We start from the raw sequence: 18,532 nt of genomic DNA, 5'->3' as shown, positions 1-18,532 counted from the left end.
GCTATATGCATCAAGGATGAGAACCATGATAAGCATCGAGCACCAAGAACCACCGGAACCTACTGACCCTACTGTTCTACTATTTCTGTGTCTGACTCGTACGACCTGGGCTACTGTAATTATGATTTTCAGATATATCTGTTCGATTAAATAACTTTTCATATAGGACTCGTCTTAATCCGAGTTACGGTTTAGGATTTATGGCCCTCCGATCGTCACTATGTCCATTTAACGTTGTGCTGAAAATTCTGACCTACTCTCACTTAGACCGTCGCCACGGTCAAACGAATATGAGTTTGTATCTGTAATTTTTACCACAACTAAAGTACTCATAGATGGAGCCATGTCCGCTGGTCTCACCTTATTTTAGTAGGTATAGAGGCCGTGGTGACTGACCGAACTCGGCCTTTATTTTAAACTCTTTTCATGAACGAAACTTACTTTACACCTTTTGTTTGATGATGAATGATGATGACCCTTAAGACCTTATTTACATACTTTTAAACCTATTCAAACGATTTACTGACTTAGTACTATTTGACTTAGGTTGAGGACCCGTTTGGACAACCTACATACTTGCTTACTTTCCGACTCATACTTTACCGCTACTTTATCATTGTGAGTTATAGCATTCCCTTTTTACTTTAACTTATTTTGGGAACTGAGAATACATGCAGATTTTATGTTTTACATACTAGGCACGAGTACTTAAACTTATATATGTGTGGGTTATACAATGGCATAAACATTCCCTTTAGCTCGGTAACGTTTAATCATTGGTTTTTGAACCGTGAACGCGAATCTTAGATATGGATCCATAGGGTTTGACATCCCCACTCGAGCTAGTAGCGTTAGCATTTAACGAGTGTTTAATACTTCGTAAACATACGCACTTTCCAAGTGTACTTTCAGGGGGTGATATTTTATTAAACGTTAAGTTAGTTACCGAGTGCCCACGGTTGAGCATATACTTAAACATACTGATTTGGATTACTGTATTGAAACGCTCTTTGTAGCACTGAAATCTCGTGGCCTAGCTTATATTACTGTTATACTTAAACTATAGCTCACCAACCTTTGTGTTGACATTTTTAAGCATGTTTTTCTCAGGTGCTTAAGGTTGCTTCTGCTGTTGTACTAGTCTTGCTGTAGACACCCGCTGCTCTAGAGTTGTCACTGCATGAACTACTTTATCTTGCATTCAAACTTTAGTACTTTTGAACTATGATTTGTAACGACCATTTGGGGTCACATACACTTATTAAATGCTTCGGTTCATAGGAGCATACTTTTGATGTAAAATATTTGACGTTAGTTATGACGTCACCTTTTATTTAAGAATGTAAACTCTTTTCGAAATTGCATATAGTACTTAACGTTGTAATGATCCTGTTGTTGATGGTCCGTACATGTTGATTTAGTAAAGGGCATCACATTTGGTATCAGAGCATTGGTTGTAGGGAATTAGGTTGCATTAGTGAGTCTAAGACCGACCCGAGTAGGATTCACTAATAGGACTAATCTACAACTTGCTAGTTTACTTATTTCCGCTGAACTTACTGCATACTACCGTTTCCTTCTACTGCTATGTAAACTCGCTGTATGCTTTTGCTTACTCTCGCTACTGCATGCTACTATATGCTTTTAGCATGTTACTTCAGCATGATATTGTTACTACTGCCATACTACGTGCTGCTGTAAACGATCTAGGCTGCTGTAGTTGATATGCCTGATTACACTCTTGCTACATGCCTACTATTCGCTATACCAACTTGGAGAACTTATCCTACCCAGTTTAGATGTTTTCCTGAACTAATTTCCCACTCGTCTAACCCTAAGAACTAGTAGTGTCATCTACCTGTTACTACTGCTACACCGTTCCAGAGATCGAAACATTTCTTCACGCGATCTGGAAGATTGTTCGGTTGACACATACCCTGTACGCTTTCATGACCGTCACTTAACTCTTTCATTCTTTACCACTGCTCGACGATCTCACGACACTTCTGGACTTAGGTCCCTAACACTCCTAGACATTGAAGAAGTCGGGAAGGCATTCCCTTTAGCGAGGTCATAGTGTCTTCTACTGATGCTCATCCATACCCAAGGACTTGGGAGTCGCCTCAAGACATATCATATTACTACTTGCTACACGTACAACCCGACGCGAGACCCGGATTGAATATTTAGAAGGAACCTAACAACGTTACCTGAATCCGAACCTTTGAAAAAACTTCAGGACACTTAGGCATTAATACATGATCTACGGAACCTACGCACCCACATCAAGAAACTGTGAGATTAGTTATGTCGATTCTGTTTTGAGATGGCATAGATAAAGCACCGTTAGATGAAATTGTGTATAATTGGAAGTGATCACGTTACATTGACCATATGGAATGGTATTGGAATGAACGCACGATTTAGTACAATATAATGATGCCAGGCCAGCGTGATTATATTGAAGTAAATCATACAGAAGTTCCAATGTTACTACATGAGGAATATGGGGTGATCCAGGGAAAATTTTGTTAGGAATCACTTGAGCATACACATTGTAGCCTGTTAAAGGTAGGGAAAGAATAACCACGTAGCCAAGATACTGTACAAGAGGGGCCTTGATTGCAGAATTGATAACCCGAAAATTTGATGTAGATATTGACACCCTGGACATTTAAGGAAAAGGTTCTCACATAGGAAAAACTTTAAAATTTCCTGCGGTAAAGCAATCGTTATGGAGACTTGCATGGATCCTGATTTTAGTTAGGGTACGTTTCATCACAACGTTTTATTGTCTCAAGGTTGTTTAATATTGGAGCGATAGAAACCTTATATCTAAGAACCTTAGTGTTACGACTAATAAGCCATTAACAACCATGAGAGTTAAGTATTCTATAGGGCAAGCACATGGTAAGCTGAGGAAGATAGAGGAATAATTTAAGGTAATACTTTAAGATTAACAGGTGGATCATTTGGAAATGACCTCATATTAACCAAACTTGGGAGTTTAAAGTAGTAGTGGGAAAGGACTAGTTATCTACGCACAAGCAGATGTTATTTGAGAAGGTTGATAGAAGTTTTCGCGATAGTATAATAAGACTTAGTTGGAATGAACTTTAAGATTAACTTAATACTCATCAAGTTAGGAAGCTTGATGAAATAGTTGGAACGAACTGACTTTCAAGGATGAAAGTAGAATTTATTTATAATAAGGAAAATATATTCGTATACCTCGCAAGAATGGTGAAACTATTATGGGAAGAGATGTAGCCCGAAAATTTAACCTTATTAGTTACATGACAACAACCCCAAATCCCACAATGGAAATGGGAAGAAATTCATCACTAAACTACCAAAGACGGTAAGGCGGTTAGGACATCATCTGGGTTATTATTGACCGACTCGCCAAACTGCTTACTTTCTAGCCATGAAAAAAACCGATACAATGAACAAACTTGCACAACGATACTTAAAGGAAATCTTATTCTGTTACTTCAGTAGTTCAAATTCTATATTAAATATTACCCAAAAATCTCATTTGATACTTATTCTTACGCGACTCTAAACCCTCACCTATTTCTAGAGATTCCTTATTCGATGATAACCACAACATCATCCTTCTTACTTCGATATTAGTCATACCAGTTCGAAATTTTCCTAAAATCAATGAGTGGTTAACTCTCATCCTCATACTCTCCCATTCGTATCTCACTTATAAGCAACAACTTCACACTTAAACATTTTTGGTCAAGGACTTATACCCCACTAATAGTCGTCAAACACATATAAATTCAATGGTTTTTATTACCTCAAATATCACTCGAAATTTTCAAAAGTCTTTTACTCGATTCTCTTTAACCTTTTCCAACTTGTAACCTCCGAAATATGAAGATTTTGTTTGCCAAAATTTTACACACCTTATTTTACTGTGCTATCCTCTCAAGGCTTTATAAAAATAAATTTATTCAGTTTGCCATTCATACAAATTTTTGAAATCGTACCCGTTATATAAAATAAAGTAAATGATTACTTTTGACAAATACATATGAAACTTTACTTTCACTTTTACAAATCAAATCTTTCATTTAAAAGATATTATACTTTGAACGGTACGTGTTGTACATAACCCTAATTTACTAAGAACTTCGTTTCTTCTCTTACATTGTCACCATAAACAATTTCTATAAAACTTTCGTTGCTTATTATATAAAACTTTTCGTGTTATTCGTATCCAAGTCGTCATAAAGGCTTTATAACCGTCGAAATCGAGAGTTTCGTGTGTATGTGATAAAGGCACTGACTACCACGTCATGCAAGACCTTCGGGCATCCGCTAACACTCAAACCATTCAAAACTATTGCGTTACCCCATGGATTTATTTCACCACACCTGTTGGAACAATGCTCTTTCTTACATGGCTCTAAGTCCTGACTCATTCCAAGGGATTCTCATTTAGTGGTATTAATACCATCATTATTCCGGCTTTAATACTAGTCATAACCTGTTTGGCACTTTGCAAATTCAAGAAGCGATTAACTTCTCATCCCCGTGCTCTATCCTTCGTACCTCACTTGTTAGCAACAGCTTCGCACGTGAATATTTTTGGCCCAAAGACTTGTGTCCTGATAATTACCAAAACTACATTTATGTCATTAGTTTTCATTACCTAGTAACTGGCCACCCGATGATTCAAAGCTTTTCCACTCAATCTTTTTCAACTCGTAACCTTTGAAATACGAAAAACTATGTTTATCAAAAATTTTACATGTTGTTTATTTGTGCGGTCCTCACAAGATTTACAGACAATGAAAATACTAAAAATATTTATGTCCCTTATACGATTTATAAAATCATATATGTATAAATTATACTTACTTATTTTGATACTAAGTTATATCTTCAAATTATTTAAAAACTGCTCCTTTACCGAGTTATTCAACTTAAGTCAAATAGTTTTGTGCAAAATGGTACACGTTGTACCTACTTCTAAATTTACTATGAACTTCGTTCCGTTTATGTTGTCACAACAAACGTTTAAAGGTTTTGTTTTTCAAAACTCCCTTAGTTGATTTTATTAAAGGTTTTCGTATCAGACTACACCATGTGTGGATCACACTTTTTCTCGCCCTCTGTTAAGAGATGAAACTTACTATTAAGATCTTTTGTGAAAAACTCTTGAGCCACTTTGGATGGCAGTCTTATAAAATTTGTTAGAAAATCTTTGCACCCATAAAATGTTTTTTTGAAGCTAGACATGACAAAAATGCGAGCCGATAAATCAGTTTTCTGAGGTACACCTAGTGGTCACCCTACCGTAGGAAAGGCTCTAGACGGGTTTCTACTCTCAACGTTCCACGGCTAATCACAACACCCTCGTAAACCTCATCTCTATGAATCAGTATGTTGAGACACAAAAAAGAAAATCATTTTTGGAGATTCTTTTCACTCGGAGTAAACCATTCGTTAGGACCAAGAGTTCACGTATCCTTTCATTCGCACATCCCCTTAAATATGCGGATAAATTCAGAACGAACCACTTGAAGTGTTCACTCTCATGCCTTTCGTGCGACTTTCTTTCGGAAATGTGATATAAGATACTTTGAGAACCTATGAATCTTGTTACCCCTTGGGAGGGGACTACTTAAAACATCTACGACACTGATGTAGTTACTCTACACATTCCTTCCTTCATTGGTTGCAACTGTATGTTGCTCTAGTCAACGTTAACCCTAACTTCAACATGTAACTAAAAGGATGAGGTTACATTACATAACTGTGCCTTCATTTCATCTAAGGATAAGTTCACCTACAGTGTGGTAAAATGGGTGATACCCTTCAATTTCTGTTCCGACCATCCTGAAGACACTATAAATAATTATGGCTTGCAAGTCCGGTTGGTCACTTTGAGCTAAAACTTCGATTCACTTACTCGAATGAAACGTTCTTAAATACGGATTCCATATGCCTATGGTCTCCTTCCGAAATCAAGGGGTTGGTAAAACCCGTGGCTAACGCTATCCAGACATCAAACCGCATGGTTGTAATCACTATGTTTTTCATTCTACCTGTCAGCTTATATTACGACATACACGCTCAATGTTTTAGATGAGCTTAGAATCATTCGTGATGCATTTCACGCATCCAACTTACTGAAGATGCCTGTAAGGCTAAACACACCATCTTTCCTTTTGTGGATATACATTCAGATGACAAACTCCTGTTAATCAGAAACGAAAGCAATTTGTTGACCTCTTAGGACAAGAGACTTAATTAATGGCATGTACCTATTCTTACTTTGGTACGTCGAAGTACCTTTCAAGGTAAATAACTCACTTCTGAACCACGAGTCTCGCAGAAATTTGATACGCTCCTTCTTATTTAAATGCAGTACCATTGTTGGTCACTCTTAAAATTTCGGGACGAAATTTTCTTTAACAGGTGGGTAATGTAACGAACCTGGATTTTTCCAACATTATTTATTAATAATTAATATTATTAATACTTGTGATTAAACGAATGTATGTTATTACATTTACATGTTGCCATGAATGCCCGTACTTGACTTTAAATGCCCGAAACGTCTTTGTGACACACGAAACTTGCACGAATAATATTTTTAAGTATTATTTACATTCATGATTAAGTTTTATTAATCATTTTAATTAACTAAGGTTGTTAGTTGATTACTTGGGCCTTTATTTGTGTTATTGGACATTTACTTGTTAATTATTTGAACTTGGGCTTGATTAATGTTAATGGACTCATGATTTTGGGCTTATAAACCCACCCTACATTTTAAATGGATTCTTTAGCCCATTCTTGCATGTAAGTATCACTTTGGAAACAAACTAGTTAGTTAACTTTGTTTAGAATCTTATTACTTGTTCTTCCCATGCAAGCTCACCCATTAACCAACTTTAAGGACAATTGCATGCAAGTAACTAGTGAACAAAACCCTCCCTCTTCTCTTCCCCCAAAACCATCAACTATGATGCATACAAGGGAGGTTGTTTAATTTTTTTTTTTTACATTACTTAGCTACTAGTTTTTCTCTCACACTTCATTCATTCCAAACTCACACTTACTTGCATACTTTTTTCTCTCTTTTCTCTCTAAACTTTGTAAGTTACAAGGCTTCTTTTCTTTCTCTTTTGCTTACAAAAACCGAAACATAAGGCACCCATATCATCATCATTACTTGTTGTTTACTTATTCTTTGTTGTTGTTTAAGTTACTTGAAGTTTATTGTTACTTACTTGTTGTTGTTACATACTAGTTACAAGAATCAAACTACCTAGTTTCATTCTTCATTTATCTTGTATTTACAAGAACACTCAAGAACATAAACTTACTAGTTTATGTTCTACTTTTAAAGTTTTAAAGATTGTAAGTTCATGGTTGTAAAAAGCATACTTGTAATTCATGTTAGTAAACTTTAAAGTTTACTTTCTTAAAGATCAAACTTTGGCTTGAATCTTTAAAGTATGAACAACAATGAACTAGTTACATGCTTACTTAGTTTATTTCTTCATTTATTTGCACTTTAAAATTCATGTTTGTTGTTAAATGGTCAAGTATTACAAGTTAGTCTTGATCTCATACTTTCTTGAACTAAAGTTAACTTTAAAAGTTCAAGAACATGTAAGTAAGCTTTCTATAATTATAACTTGGTACACTTATGTTAGATCTAGACTTTTGGGTCTAGGATCTTCAAGATCTAACTAAGAACTATGTTCTACAACTTAAGATCTTGGTTTTATAAGTTTATTTTCAAGTTGTAACTTAATATTAGTTTTAAAGTTCATGTATGTGTTGGATCTAAGACTTTGATGTAACTTTGGTTCATCAAACTTCATACAACTCTTAAGTGAGTTGTGCTACATGTCTTAGACCTACACTTGTGTTATAATAGTCAAAACTTGGTTAATATTACTTTTATAGTTCATGTATGTGTTGAATCTAAGACTTTGATGTAACTTTGGTTCATCAAAACACTTGCAACACTTAAGTGAGTTGTGCTTCATGTCTTAGACTTACACTTGGGTTATGATGGTCAAACCTTGGTGAAAATGATGCAAATACATCAACGAGTTGTACACTTGAAGCTATATGCATCAAGGATGAGAACCATGATAAGCATCGAGCACCAAGAACCACCGGAACCTATTGACCCTACTGTTCTACTATTTCTGTGTCTGACCCGTACTACCTGGGCTACTGTAATTATGATTTTCGGATATCTCTGTTTGAGTAAATAACTTTTCATATAGGACTCGTCTTAATCCGAGTTACGGTTTAGGATTTATGGCCCTCCGATCGTCACTATGTCCATTTAACGTTGTGCTGAAAATTCTGACCTACTCTCACTTAGACCGTCGCCACGGTCAAACGAAGACGAGTTTGCTTCTGTAATTTTTACCACAACTAAAGTACTCATAGATGGAGCCATGTCCACTGGTCTCACCTTATTTCAGTAGGTATAGAGGCCGTGGTGACTGACCGAACTCGGCCTTTGTTTTAAACTCTTTTCATGAACGAAACTTACTTTACACCTTTTGTTTGATGATGAATGATGATGACCCTTAAGACCTTATTTACATACTTTTAAACCTATTCAGACGATTTACTGACTTAGTACTATTTGACTTAGGTTGAGGACCCGTTTGGACAACCTACATACTTGCTTACTTTCCGACTCATACTTTACCGCTACTTTATCATTGTGAGTTATAGCATTCCCTTTTTACTTTAACTTATTTTGGGAACTGAGAATACATGCGGATTTTATGTTTTACATACTAGGCACGAGTACTTAAACTTATATATGTGTGGGTTATACAACGGCATAAACATTCCCTTTAGCTCGGTAACGTTTAATCATTGGTTTTTGAACCGTGAACGCGAATCTTAGATATGGATCCATAGGGTTTGACATCCCCACTCGGGCTAGTAGCACTAGCATTTAACGAGTGTTTAATACTTCGTAAACATACGCATTTGCCAAGTGTACTTTCAGGGGGTGATATTTTATTAAACGTTAAGTTAGTTACCGAGTGCCCACGGTTGAGCATATACTTAAACATACTGATTTGGATTACTGTATCGAAACGCTCTTTGTAGCACTGAAATCTCGTGGCCTAGCTTATATTACTGTTATACTTAAACTATAGCTCACCAACCTTTGTGTTGACGTTTTTAAGCATGTTTTTCTCAGGTGCTTAAGGTTGCTTCTGCTGTTGTACTAGTCTTGCTGTAGACACCCGCTGCTCTAGAGTTGTCACTGCATGAACTACTTTATCTTGCATTCAAACTCTAGTACTTTTGAACTATGATTTGTAACGACCATTTGGGGTCACATACACTTATTAAATGCTTCGGTTCATAGGAGCATACTTTTGATGTAAAATATTTGACGTTAGTTATGACGTCACCTTTTATTTAAGAATGCAAACTCTTTTCGAAATTGCATATAGTACTTAACCTTGTAATGATCCTGTTGTTGATGGTCCGTACATGTTGATTTAGTACGGGGCATCACACCAGGCCTACCAGTACACCTATCACCAACCATGGAACTCGGACGACGACATGAACTGGAACCCCTATCCAGATTGATATAGTTCCAGTTGGTGATTTCTATGATTTTCATCTTTTTATTATTTTTATTTATTTATGTTTAAACATATGATATTGTGATACATTAATGTATTGTTTAATATTTTTATCATTTGGTACTAATATTTCATATTTGATTTGAAAGTGGTATTTAAAGTCCCATTTCAAATTACCATGCATGTTTATATTTGTATGTATGTATATTGTCAATTGTACACAACAGGGTAAAACAGCGCATTTTCAAAGACTGGCATTAAGTTCAGCAAAAGCTACTAATTTTGACGACAAAACGAAAAACAAATGTGATGTAACAACAAGACGGAATGAACAAATGATGTGCACCATTTATCATTCAGCAAACAAACGCCAATATGTTTGGAAACTTTGGTAAAATTTAATCATTTTTCTACGCTAATCACCCTCAATAATTTAAATTGTTATTGATTTCTTGCAAATGAGGGCATTGCAAGATCTTAAGTGTGGGAAGAGGTTAAATTCTTTCAGATTTTTAAAATTTTAACTTATACACTTGGTTACCATTAAAAATACTAGTAACGCAGTAGTTGTATTAGAATCTAGTGCTCTCTGATAATAAAGAACAGCCCTAGTCTTATATACTGACTACCCAATTCTAGTAAAAATTTTCAAAATTTTCAATTAAATGAATTCAAAATCATGTTTATACATATTTATGAACGATAAAGCTAGGTGTTAACACCGAAATTATTGTTACCTCGGAAAGGACATAAATTGAGAAACAAACTAAAATATTAGAATTCATTTAAAATGGAATAGAGGACAATAAAAAGGCAAAGAAAGGAAAATAAAAGCCAAGTGTGGGAAAAATTTACCAAGTTATTTTGAACATATATCACATATTTTTGTACAAATAACTGAAGATGCTTTTGCTTTAGGCTAAACTAATCAGTTTTACCCGAAAAACTGTAATATATTTGAAAGAAAGATGGAACTACACGATGAATCAATTCCATCATTAAAAGGAAGTAAAGTCTTCCGAAAAAAAGACACGCGCTTCTTGATTTAGGTCATGAAGTTGTCGTCCAGACCAGCTGTAGGTTGACGAAAAATCTAGAAAAGTCATCACTAAAATCAGCAGGAAATCCACGGACCTCGGCATTAAACAGGGTCGCCAAGTGGTCAGACTTATCCTAACCATGAGAGGATATGTCTCGTAAAATAGGGAGGACGCCGTGCAAATTAGCTTGATAAGACTAATGAATCAGACCCCCAGAAAGGATAATCTCCTTAAAGATTAAAAATCAGCTTTTAAGCCTGATATTACTCAATCCTTGAGATTGACATGAAAGATTGAGAATTCAAACTCATGGAATTCGATGATATCTAAATTCGAGCTTGAACGAGAAAATATTTTGATCAAAATTACAAACCGATTTGTTTTCTGAAAACCCATTTTCAATGCGTTCATTACTATTGAACGTAAAATCCTTGGAATTCACCTGGAATTCATTAGGTCACCTGAACCAAATCGGGTGTCAACCGTAAGAACGGTGGTTGCATAGCATGGTCGAAGACAGGACCTTATGCCAGACCGAAAAATTATAAGGGTGAGCTTTACTATTGCTCCTACAAAGGATAGTAATTGCATCCGCCACATTATAGACCATAATTAAAAGCATGTCATGGGACATTGCCTTAACAGTTGCTTGTTCAACGCTTTCCTTTACAACCGGACGGTAGTTTACCGAAAGGTAATATACGGAGCAAGTATACTGGATGTGTTACTTTCCCAATACAAGGTTAGCAAGTGGGTGACACAAAACCATAAGTTTTGAGCTAAAATTTTCAAATCTGAAACCCACCAAACCCACAAAAACAATTTTGCAAACACCGATGAAGGGTTATTTCGGAAAACTTATCTAGGGTAAAAGCTAGATTGTATTTTCAAAAGATCAAATGTTTTCATAAAGATCCAATTTCCTTAAGGGATCTAAATTTTATAGTCATGTGGGACTGTAAACCACAACGTTACTACCATTGTTCATACCGCCGTATAAAAATCACTGATGTACAAAGTGTGAAGAATAAAGAAGTGATTCTAGTATTTTTATTTCAAGACTATATTGCTTGAGGACAAGCAACACTCAAGTGTGGGAATATTTGATAATGCTAAAAACGAACATATATTTCATAGCATTATCCCTCAAGAAAGACAAGCTTTTAGTTGCAACTGTTCTATTTACAAGTGATATTCGTTTAAATAATAAAAGGTAAAGACAAAAGACAGATTCGACGAATTGAAGACGCAAACGACCAAAAAGCTCAAAAGTACAAAGTACAATCAAAGTGGTTCAAATTATTGGTGAGAAACGTCTCAAAATTACAAGAGTACAAAACGCGAAACGCAAAATACAAGATATTAAATTGTACGCAAGGACGTTCGAAAATCTGGAACCGGGACCAAAGTCAACTCTCAACGCGCGACGCAACGGAGCAAAAATTACAAGTCAACTATGCGCATAAATATAATATAATATATATATATATATAATTACTTAAAATTATATATATTATATTTATATTAATAAAAGTGTCGGCAAACTATTGAACCTGTGAATGTTAGCTGAGAAATACGGCCATGCGATCGCATGGCTTCGAAGAGGAAAATTCATGCGATCGCATGGTGTACAGTGTCGGGCCACATTGCTATAAAAAGGCAGCTTGTCGAAAATTTTACAACATCTTTTTCCTTTCATATATCACGTATATATATTTATATTTATATTATAATTTTAATTTTAAATTTAAATTCTAATAATAAGGGTATGTTAGCGAATGTTGTAAGGGTATAAGTCGAAATTCTGTCCGTGTAACGCTACGCTATTTTTAATCACTGTAAGTTATGGTTAATGTTATTTTTAATTTAATGTCTCGTAGCTAAGTTATTATTATGCTTATTTAATGCCGAAGTAATCGTGATGTTGGGGTAAATATTAAAATTGGGTAATTGGGCTTTGGACCATAATTGGGGTTTGGACAAAAGAACGACACTTGTAGAAATTAGACTATGGGCTATTAATGGGTTTTATATTAACTAAATGATACCTCGTTGATTTAATATATAGACTTATAATTTGACGTATTTATATATAACCACATACGCTTGACTGGGCACGGTGGGCTGGATATCTATAAATACCAATAATTGTTCATTTTACCGGACACGGAACTAGATTAATAGTTAATAGACTTGTTGAAACAGGGGTGAATTACATTCAAGGGTAATTGGTGTAATTGTTAACAAAGTAGTAAAACCTTGGTTTACACGCAGTCGATAACCTGGTGTATTCATTAAACAAAGTATTAAGACCTTGTTACAATTCGAATCCCCAATTAGTTGGAATATTTGACTTCGGGAATAAGAATAATTTGACGAAGACTTTCGCACTTTATGATTATGACTGATGGACTATTATGGACAAATCCGTATGGACATATCGAATAATCCAGGACAAAGGACAATTAACCCATGGTAATAAAACTAAAATCAATACGTCAAACATCATGATTACGGAAGTTTAAATAAGCATAATTTATATATTTCATATTTAATTGCACTTTTAATTATCGCACTTTTATTTATTGTCATTATATTTAATTGCACTTTTAATTATCGTACTCTTTAATTGTCGTACTTTTTATTTATCGCATTTTTATTTATCGCATTTTTATTTATCGCAATTTCATTATCGTTATTTACTTTACGCTTTAAATTAAGTTATATTTATTTTTAATATTTTACTTTAGGTTTTAACTGCAACTAAAGTTTTAAAATCGACAAACCGGTCATTAAACGGTAAAAACCCCCTTTTATAATAATAATACTACTTATATATATTTTTGTATTTTTACAATTATAAGTAAAAAAAATATAGCGTTAAACTTGGCTAAGTCTCCCTGTGGAACGAACCGAACTTACTAAAAACTACACTACTGTACGATTAGGTACACTGCCTATAAGTGTTGTAGCAAGGTTTAAGTATATTCACTCTATAAATAAATAAATCACTTGTGTAAAAATTGTATCCTATTTAATAGTATTTTCTTGTAAAAATTAAACTATTTCATATACCCCTCGCATAACATCACACATCAATTCACAAAAATCAACAACTTCTCAGGATAACTCTACAGGTCCTACATAGCTAGTCAAACCATGCAACAGTACTTCCAGGCTAAAAATACTCTGCACATAACGACAAAACACAGTTTTCCTATTTTTAGTCAAGACTACATGGAAAACTCCATTCAAGCTTACTTCCTAAAGGTCACCACTAACTCACATTAGTCTACGGTAGGAAAAGCGATTCCTCAAGGTCTTATTACGGTCACAAATCTAAACCAAAAGTCAACATCATACATGACACGCAAACCACATACATACAACATTAACAAACAAGGTTTGGATCCTCATATTAGAAGACAAGAAAACTACTACTCTATCCCAATCCTTACGGGCCACTACGTGTGTCCTGTCGATCCATGGAAAGGAATTATATTTCACCTAAGTCCAACACAACTAGTCCCGTCATTTACTGGTTCAGTCACGATTGACAAACATGAAATCTATACTTCACATAGTTACACAATAGGTTTCGGGACCTTCACCAATCATCAAGGGGTCACTACCCTAATCAGTCTCTATGGGTCACTACACGTGTCCCAACAGTCAATGGTAAAGATATGACTTCATATTCGTCTAGGCTAATACCACAAATCATTCACCTCAAATCTTCTAGTCTAAGCCAACAGTAATCTCATGTAAAGTATAACATGCCATATAACAACTAATTCACAATTGCACGACATCATATCACAAAGGTTATGTCTAAAAAGTCTCACAGAACATAGCAGTCAGTCTAAGGGAATAAAATCCCGATAGTGGCAAGGGTAGTTCCAAACACAATCGTCGTAACTGGATTCATCAACAGTCATCTACTTCTATCTTATAGAAATAAGCAATCAACTGCAACTAGCAACACTAATCGTCACATATTATCATCATAACAAATACAAAATTCAACAAGACAAGAACACAATCCACAGGTACAGTAATAACAATTATAATAATGTAACAAAAATGTACCTTTATGAATAAGAAGACATCTTATGTATCTATCAACACCTCGATCGCACCCGCACCCTTAACCCTCATCAATTCTGCAACTGAATCCTCATCATTAAAGCCACGTCAAATAATACTCATCAAATCCTTCATCCAAATCAGCATCAAACGCGTCCACCGAAGTTCTATCAGCATTGAGGGTCAACGGGGCACCAGCAGGGTGGAATCGATCTTCATACATGTCTTATCACAACATCTCACACACAAAAGCTTTGTAGATAATCTGTTAGTTTCCGCCAACTAACTCGTTAATACCTACTTCACTCACTTAACCCACCCCCAAGATATGTTTGACTCGACACACGGTTTGGGAACATGTCACTTCCGTGCACATGCTCCCAAACCTACACTCTGATACCAACTTGTAACACCCCTGATTTTTTTTTATACAGCGGAAGACCTGGTTATTATATATATATTATATAAAATCCACATAATTATAATATACAGGTTAATATTTAAAAGTCTGGGTGTTATATTAAATATTACAATAACTTTTAATATAAAGGACACGACATCAGAGTTTTCGGCTTTGTCAAACATATCTTCCAGCATCCCATCTTCACCATGATTACTAGCATAAAATAAATCCATAACCTGCAGGGAAGATGTGGGGGATTAGCACGAAGCTAAGTGAGTGCCACTAACTACAGGCATAGCATACAGAAGTGTTATACTAATCATGTCACATAGTCTAACATACAAAAATCACCCAAGTGCCGTCTACAGAGACTCTGGCGGCTCGGCCAAACCATTAACCACCAGCTGATCGGACTGGGGCTTACGAGAAGTTCCTCCACCACCGTATGTATATACATAATCCACACGCGATGGACGCATCATTCACATGTATATACACCACGACTGTCTAGGCAACCACATGAGGAACCCAACCCGCAGGTTGATCTCTCCTACCGAGGAAACCACACAATAGGGACGCACTGGAATCCAACAGACAAGCATCAACCAACATGCAGTCATCACAACATACTAACTAACTGTATCAGTAAGTATAACTAACAAGCATGGCAGTCATAATATAACATGCTACTCTATACTATATTCCACAGTTAGTCCCACTCACCGATACCAGCAGCACTCGGTAGTCTAATGTCACCGAGTCTTCCTCGTCCATATCACCTGAGAACAAATACTGAATAAGTTAATAATCGTATTCCAATACTAACTATATCACGATCACAGTATATATAAACTAACACTTAAGCACATAACAACTGGTCCATCAACCATACGAGTAACACTCTCACTTGTACGTTTGAGAACACTCAACCGTATGGGTGACAACTTACTCGTACGTTTGATCTATGACCATACATCATACAGTGACTAATCTGATTCGTACGGTTCACCACATGAGTGACCGGTGACTCGTACGACTCACATCTCAACTGTACGTATCATCATAATCAAATCATACGTTTCCATCACTACTCACTCGCACGGTTCACCACACGGGTGACTATCTCAACCGTACGAGTGAACGCTCACTTGTGCGAGTGAAGAAGAACATTAGCAGCAACTATTTAATCAGGTTTCAACTCCAAATGTACAACATAAACATCAATTCATACAATAAGTTAACACATATCATCATATATTCACTATATGATAAGCCTACATCATAAACTCAACCAATAACGACACTAAACGAATGCACAACAAGACATACACTTGAAAATACCTAATTCTGACCAAAATAAAGTTTGATCTAGCTTTTTAAAACCTTATCATTGGATATTAAACTTCAAGATGATTCCAACGATAGTTTATTCATCGAAAACGGAGTTACGGTTTGAAAGTTACAGCCTTTTCAAGTTTACCAAAAAACTGACCAGTGCTCACTCGCGTGGGAGAGACCTCACTCGTGCGAGTGAGTCATCAACCACGTGGTTGAGCCTCAAACGCGTAGTCACACGTATGGTTGACCTGTCAGAGTATGGGAGCTATTAGAACATTCCAGCTCGCTGATTTTTGCCATTTTGGCCCAAAAACTCGATTTTTGCAAGATCTAACACCAAAACTGAAATGTCTCGTTCATATTGATTATAAACGTTCCATATTAATTGATTTCGTTGCGAGGTTTTGACCTCTATATGAGACGTTTTTCAAAGACTGCATTCATTTTTAAAACAACCATAACCTTTATTTTATCAATAAAGGTTTCAAAAGCATTACGTAGATTATCAAATAATGATAATCTAAAATATACTGTTTACACACGACCATTACATAATGGTTTACAATAGAAATATATTACATCGACATATGTTTCTTGAATGCAGTTTTTACATAATATCATACAAACATGGACTCCAAATCTTGTCCTTATTTTAGTATGCAACAGCGGAAGCTCTTAATATTCACCTGAGAATAAACATGCTTTAAACGTCAACAAAAATGTTGGTGAATTATAGGTTTAACCTATATATATATCAAATCGTAACAATAGATCACAAGATTTCATATTTCAATATACATCCCATACATAGAGATAAAAATCATTCATATGGTGAACACCTGGTAACCGACATTAACAAGATGCATATATAAGAATATCCCCATCATTCCGGGACACCCTTCGGATATGATATAAATTTCGAAGTACTAAAGCATCCGGTACTTTGAATGGGGTTTGTTAGGCCCAATAGATCTATCTTTAGGATTCGCGTCAATTAGGGTGTCTGTTCCCTAATTCTTAGATTACCATACTTAATAAAAAGGGGCATATTCGATTTCAATAATTCAACCATAGAATGTAGTTTCACGTACTTGTGTCTATTTTGTAAATCATTTATAAAACCTGCATGTATTCTCATCCCATAAATATTAGATTTTAAAAGTGGGACTATAACTCACTTTCACAGATTTTTACTTCGTCAGGAAGTAAGACTTGGCCACTGGTCGATTCACGAACCTATAACAAATATGTACATATATATCAAAGTATGTTCAAAATATATTTACATCACTTTTAATACATTTTGATGTTTTAAGTTCATTAAGTCAGCTGTCCTCGTTAGTAACCTACAACTAGTTGTCCAAAGTTAGATGTACAGAAAAAAATTGATATATATTATCTTGAATCAATCCACGACCCAGTGTATACACGTCTCAGGCTAGATCACAACTCAAAGTATATATATTTTTTGGAATCAACCTCAACCCTGTATAGCTAACTCCCACATTACTGCATATCGAGTGTCTATGGTTGTTCCAAATAATATATACACATGGGTCAATATGATATGTCAAAACATTTGCATACGTGTCTATGGTATCCCAAGATTACATAATATATTAGAATACATGTATAATACAATATAAGTTAGCTAGGATATGATTAATATAGATTTGTTACCAATTTTCACGTCGCTACAACAAGAAAAATTATCCAATCTTGTTTTACCCATAACTTCTTCATTTTAAATCCGTTTTGAATGAATCAAATTGCTATGGTTTCATATTGAACTCTATTTTATGAATCTAATAGAAAAAATATAGGTTTATAGTTGGAAATATAAGTTACAAGTTGTTTTTGTAAAGATAGTCATTTCAGTCGAAAGAACGACGTCTAGATGACCATTTTAGAAAACATACTTTCACTTTGAGTTTAACCATGATTTTTGGATATAGTTTCATGTTCATAAGAAAAAAAAATTTCCCAGACGAACAACTTTTAAATCAAAGTTTATCATAGTTTTTAACAAGGTTGCAAAAGACGCGAGACGGGGT

The sequence above is a fragment of the Rutidosis leptorrhynchoides genome, chromosome 7 (genome assembly GCF_046630445.1).
Source record: "Rutidosis leptorrhynchoides isolate AG116_Rl617_1_P2 chromosome 7, CSIRO_AGI_Rlap_v1, whole genome shotgun sequence".
In the NCBI taxonomy this organism is placed as follows: Eukaryota; Viridiplantae; Streptophyta; class Magnoliopsida; order Asterales; family Asteraceae; genus Rutidosis; species Rutidosis leptorrhynchoides.
The sequence above is the reverse complement of the archived record's forward strand: the minus strand, read 5'-3'. Positions refer to the sequence as shown.